General features: G+C 40.7%; 1 protein-coding gene across 3 annotated transcripts in view; it reads left to right on the top strand.

Annotated features, from left to right (window-relative positions):
- The first annotated feature begins 622 nt into the window (after nt 1-622).
- The window catches only part of Usp8 (ubiquitin specific peptidase 8), a 51423-nt gene continuing 43580 nt past the window's right edge, over nt 623-8465 (top strand). For 2 of the 3 annotated variants that reach the window (XM_028754945.1, XM_028754931.1), the window contains exon 1: nt 623-736. The gene's annotated coding sequence lies outside the window, so the exon portion shown is untranslated. Of the gene's footprint in view, nt 737-7025; nt 7046-8465 lie in introns of those variants that run through there. The other variant, XM_028754937.1, reaches the window with a different exon arrangement.

Raw genomic sequence — 8465 nt, 5'->3', positions numbered from 1 at the left:
CTCCACAGACGACTCTCCAAAGAGTTCAGACCCCAGCTTTGTAAGACTGGACCTTTAGGAGATGTTGACGGTGTTTGTACAAACACGTCTGCTCTTTAACCAGAGGCTTGGTTTTGGAGGATGCTTACTCCCAAGTTTTAGAGGGTATCAATCCTCTTCCCGGTTTCCCCCCCCTAATTTCTGAAGAAAATTTCTGAGAAGATATACTATTGAGAGGCGCCAAAATATCCTCGCTCCTTCCGTGGACAGCTACAAGACACGATGTCACACATTCTAAACTGACTTCCACCCGGAAATGAGATGCAAGAGGATCCCGGAAGTGCTGCAGGGCGCTTCCTTCCCGTACAGGCTAAGAAAAAAACAAAAACAAAAAACAAAAAACAAAAAACCAAAAAAACCAAAAAAACCAAAAACCAAAAACCAAAAAACAAAAAACAAAAAACAAAAAAAAAACCCGCCCTTCCGACGCATGCTCAGACAGGTTCAGCGCTCACCCTTCGGGAGAGGACCAATCTGAAGTCCTTCCCTACCAGACTGAAAGGCGGAGTTACGAAGCTCACTGAAGCCCCGCCCCACCGTGACGTTTAGAGACGCGACGCGTCGCCACGCAATGCGAATCGGGAAGAGGGGATGAGCTTCGCTGCCTTGCGTCTGAGAGCGAAGTCTCGTTCTCCTTTGGTGGTGGGCGATGGGCGTCAGGCGAGGAAGCCGGCGTTAGCGGAGTGTGGGCGCTGCGGTGAGTGCGGCCTGACTCCGGCCCCGGTTCCCGGGAAAGGCGTCCTCCAGCTGCTGGTCATCCGGGAGACAAGCCCTGTCCGCGGAGGGGTGGGACAACCCCAGACAACTGGCTGGTCCAGGAAGGGCCCGACTCTCCCGTTCCCCTCCTACGGTGCCCAGCGTGTTTGATGTGGTTTGCCGGTCTCAGAGGGTGGCCTTGACCAGTTCTCCTTTCTATTGAACACTAGATCCAACTTTGGACTCCTTTCTTTTGCTTCCTTTTTCTTATTTTGTGCTACCTACAATCCCAGGCCTTACTACAACCATTTGTCATGTTTTCCCTATTCCCCTGTACCCTGCTCACGCATGTTTTTAGTGAAGTACAAGAATTGAGTTAAATAAACTCACCACACTTAAAACTTCTTCAAAGAGGGCATTTTCTTTTCTTAAGAATGTTTCTTCCGTTTGTAGACTTTTGGCACTGACAAGTTCACTTCAACTCTGATACACCGAGGGAGTTGTCAACCGCAAATCACAGTGATGTTCATTTACCCACAAAGCTGCAGACCCTGTTCCTATCTGTTTTGTTCTTGCTTTCAGTCTGTGACCTTGACCAAGTCAGTCATTCAAGAAGTATTTATGTGACTCACAGAGGTGTTGCAGAGTCTAATATTTATTAAAAAGCTCTAGAGTTTCGATCAGAAGGATACCTGGCTAAAGGGTGTAATTCTTGGTTGTTTTTTGATGTTGTTGTTTTTGTTTGTTTGGTTTTTTTGTTTTTTTTTTCTGACAAGGTCTTAGTACATAAACAAGACTTGTCTCGAACTCACAGAAACCGTCCTCCCTTGGCTTGAGAGTTGGATAAAACTGCATTGAGCACCACTCCTGGCAAGGGTATTCTTTTTAAATCTGTTTCTTAGTTGTGTATATTATCCTAGTTCATTAAAAATTTCATGTGTTATTTTTTGGTTGTGGTGGCTTTGGTTCCTTAAATCCCGCCCCGACTCCATCCCCCCAGGTAGTTTCTTTGTGTAGCCATGGCTATTCTGGAACTCACTCTGTAAACCATGCTTGCCTTGATCTCCAAGTTACGCCTGCCTCTGCCTCCCTAGTGCTGCCCCACCATTGCCAGGCTCCAGATGTTTGTTTGTTTGTTTGTTTTGTTTTTTTTTAAAGAGCTCTGCTTTGTGAGTAATTAACAATTTCTGTTTAAGACTCCCTGTTGAAAGTCAATCATGTTGGATTTAGGTAGTTTCTCATCTATAGAACACTGGCCTAATTAAATTAAGGTGCTGTTGGCTGTATTTATGCTTCTTTAAGAACATGAATTAGCATACATCTTAATTATGCCACTGTATCACTGTGGATACTAAAATGTATGTTCCTGCTCTTTTGACCAGATATTAGGTACATATTTAAAGTTGAATTGCACAGATCTTGCAGTAGTAATATAAACCTGTGAGTAATGAATAATTGCTTGTAGACTTCTATTTTTTGAGATAACAATGGATAAGAAAAACTAACAAAAATATTTAAAGTTTTCTTTTTATCCTTTAACTTGTTGATTTCTTTGCTTGAACCTTATTAATCATTCTGATCTTTTGTTGATAAGAACATAAGTGGAATAGAACCCAGATGGCTTTGTAAAACAGTTGTAGTATAAAGCCAACACATCAAACTTTATTCACAATATGCTTAGCATCCTAGTTTTCTAAAGGGGAGAAGATTTATTTTGCCCCACACTTTCAGAGGCTTCTGCCCAAGGTTAGCCACCTAACCTTTGGATCCATTGCTTTGCATCTGAGGTGAAGCATAGTCTCCTGGTGGCAGGAGTGTTAATGGGGACTGTTTACCTCATAACAGTCGGGAAGCAGCAGGGAGTCTCACATTTCATTTCGTTATAAAACCCAACTGGGTTTAGGTTATCAGAAAGCTCCACTGATCGAGCTGTACTTGGAGCTTATTCATTCACCTGGCTAGTTGTTAATGGTGGTTGCAGCTAGAAATGATAACTGGAGTGCTTATATCCAGCCTCTTTGTGCAGATTGAACTTCTCATAGCGTGTGTGTTGGGCTCCATGACTAGAGGCAGAAAACGGAAGCTTTCAGTCTCTGAAAAGCCTGTTTCAAGAAATTGGCATATTGCTTCTAGTAATAGTCTACTGGTTAGAGCAATCAAGGCGCCTTCCCCGTCAGATGATAGATTTATACAAGTTTTGTGTTTATGTGTGTTTGGTGCTAGGGCACCCAAGGTAAGGCACATACATATCAAAGTACTTCTATGATATACCCACACCTGACTCCTACCTTTTAAAGCAAAAGGCTTTCAAAATTACTTTATAGGCACCCAGCGTGTATGTGACCATGGCACACGGGTATAAAACACACAAAAACTGTATTTTGTATATATCAAATACTCTATGTAGCAAATACAATCTAACCGTATATAATTGCTCTTAAAAACTAGGGGTATTTCCTTCCTTCCCTCCTACATCCTTCCCTCCTTATCATTCTAATATTTACTCATGTTCCTTAGAGTTCTTCTTTTCCTTGTTTAGCTTTATGTTTTCCTTCATTGTAGCGATGTCTGTTCTTTCCTGAGTCTTTCTTCCTGTAGGATGCCTAGTTTGAGGCCTTAAGTAAAATATCAGCTGTAGAAAAAACAAGGCTTTGATTCCTTGATGATTTAGTATTTTACTTTTAGTTATTAGTTATTAGTATGATGTCTATATATTTTTGTTTTTTCAAGACAGGGTTTCTCTGTGTAGCCCAGGCTGTCCTGGAACTCACTCTGTAGACCAGGCTGACCTTGAACTCAGAAACCCACCTGTCTCTGCCTCCCAAGTGCTGGGATGATGTCTATGTTTTAAAGAGAATTGTATATGTTTTAAAATACACTACATAAAATCAGGGTAAATGAAATAGTTGTAAAATGTCCCTCCCAGACTCAAATTTTGCTTTCTTAGACTCCAGCTTCAGACCCCATTTTGAAGTCTATGTAGCCTTTAAGAGGTGGGGCCTGAGTGGTGGATGTTTGTTGCTGAGGATAGCCTGTTGAAGGTTGTTGCAGCCTATATAGTTCCCGTAGAGTTCTCTGCTTCTGGTCTGCCAGATTAGAGGAGCCACCTCAACATACTCTTGCTTCCATAAATAAACTCTGTCATAACTTTCCTTGCTATGATGGACTGATTCTTCCCAAAACAGTGAACCAAAGTAAACTCCCACTTAATTTATTTCCATTTTTTTTTGTCACAGAATAAAAGTGATACAATATCATTTTCAGTGGTAGTATATTGTAATCTCCCAAACAATAGGGTGGTTTTTTTTCCCCCTTCTGAGACAGGGTTTCTTTGTGTAGAGTTGGCTGTCCTAGAATTCACTGTATAGACCAGGTTGGCTTTGAACTGAGAGATTTACTTGCTTCTGCCTCCTCGGTGCTGGGATTAAAGGCATGTGCCACCATGCCTGGCTTGCTGATCAGCTTTTATTTTTATTACTTATTTACTTAATGTATTTGAGTACACTGTTGTCTCTTCAGACACACCATAAGGGGGGAAGATCAGATCCCATTACAGACAATTGTGTAGTTGCTGGGAATTGAACTCAGGTCCTCTAGAAGAACAGTCAGTGCTCTTAACCACTGAGCCATCCCTCCAGATCAGTTATTAAACTACAGTTTTGTTTTGTTTTCACATTTATTGTTCTTATTGGTTTGCTTGTTTGCTTGTTTGGTTGTTTTTGAGACATGATCTTTTTAAATAGCCCAAAGTAGCCTTGAACTTACCACCTTCAAGCTTCAGCTTCTTGTGTAGAGACACATTTTTGTATACCTGTTAATGTTATTTAGTTAATAACATTAGTGTTCTTCCCTTTTCACAGAAGAAAAATGGGGTAATGTCAGTTTTAATCAGTAAATCACCAAATCAGTGTGCCTAATTTGTTCTTGTAATTATTCTTTCCCATAGTATTCCTGTCTTCAAATCCATTTTGTATATACCCATTTTGGCCATCCTGAGGCAATACAGACTTGTCAAATGTCTTCTTAAGCCCTCCATTCTGTGACAGCACACTTTTTATCTAGCAACTATTAAGTATTGACAGGGTGATTAAGGTGGAGTCAGGATACATCATATAATCAGTGAACTACTGTGATCCCAGTGATTATTGCTTCATGATTCCTATAGTTGTTTTTTTGTTTTTTTGTTTTGTTTTTTGGAGACAGGGTTTCTCTGTGTAGCCCTGGCTGTCCTGGAACTCACTCTAGACCAGGCTAGCCTCGAACTCTTGAACTCAGAAATCTGCCTGCCTCTGCCTCCCAAGTGCTGGGATTAAAGGTGTGCGCCACCACTGCCCGGCTCATGATTCCTATAGTTTGCCTTACTTTTCCGCATTGTTTTCTCACAGTAATTTTTCACTTTATGTCTCTATGGTGCTTCCCTTCTGAAATGCTACCTTTCTCACCTGATCTCTCATCATTTTAGCCAGTTTGTTATTTGGGCTAAAAACTGTACTGACTGAGCAGTATAGGTAGCGAGCAGTGTAGGGCTCAGACTAAGACATGAGCTCCAAGAACTGTCAGAGACGGGGGGAAGCTTAAGCTGAAAGGAAGGGGCCAGCATTGAAGAAGACACTGTGGGCTGGCTGAAGCTTTCTGTCTAGCTGAACTGGATTTTCCTTTCCTTGAGTTCAGCTAGTGAGTGACCTGAGTCATATTAATATGTAGCAGAGCAATTGACTGTTGACTTATTTCATAAATATTAACTCTTGTTAATCAGAGAAAGACATTTGTGACCATCAATCTCTGTTTTCTGTATCTCTTAGAAAAGTGTGTTCTGAGTCTGAATCACTTAAGGTTCCACCTTACCTAAAGTGTTGAGACCTGGCTGCTTATATAGCCCTGCTTAGTCTTCTGTCTTCTTTAGGATGTAAAAACTAGACTTAGAATGGAAGTTTGAGGACTGTAAAAGGTATATGGTTTTTGGCTTGTAGTCTATCATGAGCTTATTTTGTTACAGAACAACAAGTAGTAGTTCCCCAGGCCAGTGTTGGTCTTTGGACTGTATTTGGAATAGCACTGCTGTCATGTGAGCTATCAAATTCTTGTTTTGTTTTGAGACATTGTCTTGCTGTGTAACTTAGGCTGGTATGAATTCTCAGTTCTCCTGCTTTAGCTTCAGGCTACACGTTGGGCTATTTTGTTTGCTTTAGTTTATAATCCTTGTTTTAGATACTGCATAATTTTTCTGGTACATAGACGTCCCCATTCTTTGAGGCAGGGTCTTGCTCTGAAGCCCAGGTTGACCTTGGATCTATAACCCAGTAAAATACATACTCACTTGTCTAAAAAGCCATTGCCGAAGACTAGAATGACATGTTCTGCCCGGATCTGACCATGTGGCATGTCCTGTCTTTGCTTTTGCTGGGTTTCTTGTTCTGCTTCCCCTATTTAATTTCTGTTGCCTTAGGTCTGACCTCCACCCTTCTTTCTCTTCCATCATTACAAATCATTACCATAGATAACTAGGATTTTCTTTCTTCAGATCTTTGTGCTCTTGCTAGTTAGGACTGCACAACTAACAAGCAGGTTCCTTCAGAACCCTGCTGTGGCTGTCTCATTTTAGTTTTAGAAAACAAAGTAAATACTTAGATGCTTTTCATAGCCTTTCATGACTTGTGTGGAGATTGTTTCTGACTTCTCTGCCTCATGGCTTCTTGTATGTTGTTCGTGGCACCTGATTCCTAGAGATGCACTTGCTCTCTTGACCTTGTTCCCCCACCCTCTCCTCTATCAAAGTCATCTTCATCAAAGAAGATACTTACGTTAGCTTTTTTTCTGATTACTTCTAGCTCCTTTTGGTGGTAGATTTCTTCTTAATGTTTTTGTTTGTAATACTATATACTACTATTATTTCCACCGTTTACAGTTTTGTTGCATATTAGTTGTAAACCTTGTGTGGAAATATTCTAATTCTTCAGCTTCTAGAAGCATGGCATTTTATATAGCAGGATATCAATGAGTTTAAATTTAACTTTAAACTAGCTAATTACTTACTCTTTTAAATTATCTATGTATCTGACATGATTTTCACATTCTTTTAAAGATCCAAGTTTTAGGGGCTAAAGAGATGGGATTGAGAACACTGGCTGCTCTTCCAGACGACCAAGGTTTGATTCCCAGCACCCACATGGCAGCTCACAGGATATATAACTCCAGTTCCAAGGGATCCAACACCTGTTTTTGAACTAAAGTGTTCATCCTTAGGTAGTAGATACCAAGCCTTATGTCTTCTTCAACACCTATCCTCTAACACAGAGCCTGCATTTGCAAGGTCAGTCTGCTTGGGACTTACATTGATACTAAAACAGTGATGCTGTCTGAGAACAAGGCAATCAAAGGGATCCCTTTATTTAATGGATATTCTTAGTTTGATGGTGAATTGTTAATGAATTGATAGTAGAACACATCCAGTGTCACTTGACGCATTTGGAAGTGAAGGTATGGACAGAAACTATTTCTCCCATTATTACAACTTTAGACACAAGATTCGAAACAGGAGGTAAAATGCACAGAGTTTTTGTATGCAAAAACATACAAGATCATTGTTTCTAATTGTGCATATGTGTGTGTGGTGTGTGTGTGTGTCTGTGTCTATATGTAGATATAGATATCAAGGTATCAGTCACCATTTAGTTCAGCGTGTCTTGATAGATACATAGAGCAAGTATACACAGAAAAAACTGAAAAGGTAAAAATGGGATTTTTAGAGGAAAACTGTTCGGTAAGAATATAGTCCTAACACAGAATTGGAAGGAATAAGTCCAGATATTCATAAAATATTAGTGTTTAATACAGGAATGACTAGAGTCAAAGGAAATTGAAATGCTTTTAGAGTTCCGTGTAAGTGAACTAAGACCATTCCCTTAAGCTGTACCTTAATCAGCCCTTAAGACATTTTTTTTTTGTTTAGGCATGTTTAATCTCAGCACTTGGAAGGCAGAGGCAGGTAGATCTTGAATTTGAGTCCAGCCTGGTCTACAAAGCAAGTTCCAGGACAGCCAGGGCTATACAGAGAGAACCTGTCTAGAAAAGCAAAACAAAACCAAAAAAACTTGATTTTTGTTTTTTATGTGTATGGTGATTTTGTCTGCATGTATCCAACCACTTGGGTGTTGGATCTTCTGGAATTGGTGTTATGATGGTTGTGAGCCAGTGTGTGGGTGCATGGAATCGAATACTGGTTTTCTGGAAGAGCAGTCATTGCTCTTAACCTCCGAGCCGTCTCTCTGCTGCCCTCCCCATTCAGTCTTTTAGGATTGTGCGCTTGTTGATCTCTGTAAGTAAACTGAATTGATTGTATCATTTGGAGAGAAGAGAGAGAGAGAGCAAGAGAGATGATGGGGAAAAAAGAAAGTTGCAGTTAAATTACTAAATTGTAATTAGTTGTGCCTGGCAGAAAGACCACACTGGAAGTTAGTCTGGTCACTGTAGTTTTCAGGTGGCAACACTTAGGACCATACATTCTACCTTGGCTCCATCTCCAGGTATTGTTTGTTTGTTTGTTTGTTTGTTTTTGAGACCCGATTTCTCTGTGTAGCCCTGGCTGTCCTGGAACTCACTCTGTAGACCAGGCTGGGCTCGAACTCAGAAATCCTCCTGCCTCTGCCTCCCAAGTGCTGGGATTAAAGGCGTGCGCCACCACTACCTGGCTAAAGTGTTTCTTTAAAGTCTATATATAGACCAATTTTTGT

This window comes from Grammomys surdaster, unplaced genomic scaffold, assembly GCF_004785775.1.
Source record: "Grammomys surdaster isolate TR1022 unplaced genomic scaffold, NIH_TR_1.0 129, whole genome shotgun sequence".
NCBI lineage: Eukaryota > Metazoa > Chordata > Mammalia > Rodentia > Muridae > Grammomys > Grammomys surdaster.
The sequence above is the reverse complement of the archived record's forward strand: the minus strand, read 5'-3'. Positions and strand labels throughout refer to the sequence as shown.